Source organism: Lepidothrix coronata, unplaced genomic scaffold (assembly GCF_001604755.1).
Source record: "Lepidothrix coronata isolate B3197 unplaced genomic scaffold, Lepidothrix_coronata-1.0 Scaffold730, whole genome shotgun sequence".
NCBI classification, from domain to species: Eukaryota; Metazoa; Chordata; class Aves; order Passeriformes; family Pipridae; genus Lepidothrix; species Lepidothrix coronata.
This window is the reverse complement of record NW_016690910.1, coordinates 5,825-8,049: the sequence shown is the minus strand read 5'-3', so window position 1 is coordinate 8,049 and position 2,225 is coordinate 5,825.

Sequence of the window (2,225 nt, the reverse complement as noted above, 5' to 3'; positions counted from 1 at the left end):
AGGAGGAGAGGGAACGGCCTCCAGCTGTGCCAGGGCAGGCTCAGCTTGGACAGGAGGGGGAATTTCTCCCTGGAAAGGGTGGTGAGGCCTTGTCAGGGGCTGCCCAGGGAGGTTTGGAGTGCCCAGCCCTGGAGGTGTCCCAGGAAGGCCTGGCCGTGGCACTCAGTGCTCTGGGCTGGGGGACAAGGTGGGCATCGGGCACAGGGGGGACTGGATGATCTTGGAGGTCTTTTCCAAGCTCAGTGATTCTGGGATTCTGTGATTCCTGCACTCAGAAATAAGTGTTGTGCTGCTCTGCCCCACCTGAGCTGCCCATGGGCCCCAGGTGTGAGCTGTGGCTTTGGAACATAATTCTCCCTGAGTTCCCCACCCCAGGCTGCAGTTTGTGACCAGCTCCAGGGGCTCTCAGTGTTTGTGCCCTGCTGTTGACAGTCAGCTCTGGCATCTCAGGCTGATTTAGGGGAGGGTTGGATGGGGTTGGAGTAACCTGGGCTAGTGGAAGGTGTCCCTGCCCATGGGGGGTTTGGAACTGGATGATCTTTAAGGTCCTTTCCAGCCCAAATCATTCCATGATTTTATGATTCATTCTCTGATCTGTATCTGAGTTTAAATACTGAGCCCTTTGCCTCCCAGGGGCCCTGGGGCTTTTTGCTGCTGATGGGACAACCCACTCAAAGGGGTTTCTTAGCAGCTTTTCTAATTGTCACTGTTCAGTTCTTATCACAGAAGCTCATTTGTTTGAACTCTGTCAGACCAAATCAGACCATTTATTCCTTGACTTTCCTTTATGTCAGTGGTTATAACTGTTAGAGAGATGGGCTGAATGAGTCTGGCAAAGTTTTAGGTTTCTTGGTGCACAGAGTATTTCAAGACAAATCCAGATGTAAGGGCGTGGTGAGAGCAAATTGAAGACATATAATCAAGAAATTTTAATTGTGTTCTGTGTTTTGCAGATCTTTATTTATAAAGAGAGAGAGCAAGCTACCAGTGGTGTAAAAAAGTTATCATTATTAAGTTGTTATGATTGTTGACTTGGCCCTCTTTGATGTCTTGAACCATGAGAAGAGAGGATGTTTTGAAAGAGCATTTAAGAATCCAGGGAGAATTTATAGCAGCCTTGCAGTGCCTAAAGGGGCTACAAGAAGGCTGGAGAGGGACTTTTCCCAAGGGCATGTAGTTATAGGGCAAGGAGGAGTGGCTTTAAGCTGAAACAGGGCAGGTTTAGATCAGATATCAGGAAGGAATTCTTGGCTGGGAGGGTGGGGAGGGACCAGCACAGGTTGCCCAGAGAAGCTGTGGCTGCCCCTGGATCCCTGGAAGTGTCCAAGGTCAGGTTGGACAGAGCTTGGAGCAACCTGGGCTGGTGGAAGGTGTCCCTGCCCATGGCAGGGGGTGGCACTGGATGGGCTTTAATGTTCTTTCCAACCCAAACCATTCTGTAATTCCATGATAAACGGCAAAGTAAACAGGAAATTAGCAGTAGATATTTACAGGTGGACACAGAATTTTCATTAATCTTAATACACTGCTGTGAAAAACCTTAATTACCAGCTAATTGTTGGGTGTCTTAGATCAGCAGAACTTCGAATTACTGAACTTATTTGTCAACTCAGACACATTTCTTGAAGAAATGACTCGAGTTTTGTTGTGGTTTATCCAGTTACCTCATTCCAGGACTTGAGGGAAAAACAGAACAAAATTGCCAACCAGTTCCTGACCCAGAGAGTTTCTCTCTGTCAGTGGCTCTGTCTGATTTTGTGATACTCAGTGCACCTCAGGTGCTGGTTTCAAGAAAGGAAAGAAAGAAAAAAAGAAAGAAAGGATAAGAAGGAGAGAGGGATGGAATGAAGAAAGAAGGAAAGGAAGAAGGAAAGAAGCAAGGAAGGAAAGAAAGGAAGGAAGGAAGAAAAAGAGAAAAGAAAGAAAGAAGGAAAGAGAAAGGAAGGAAAGAAAGAGAGAAAGAAAAAGAAAGAAAGGAAGGAAAGAAGAGAAAGAAAAAGAAAGAAAGGAAGGAAAGAGAGAAAGAAAAAGAAAGGAAGGAAAGAAGAGAAAGAAAAAGAAAGAAAGGAAGGAAAGAAAGAGAGAAAGAAAAAGAAAGAAAGGAAAGAAAGAGAGAAAGAAAAAGAAAGGAAGGAAAGAAGAGAAAGAAAAAGAAAGAAAGGAAAGAAAGAGAGAAAGAAAAAGAAAGGAAGGAAAGAAGAGAAAGAAAGAAAGAAAGGAAAGAA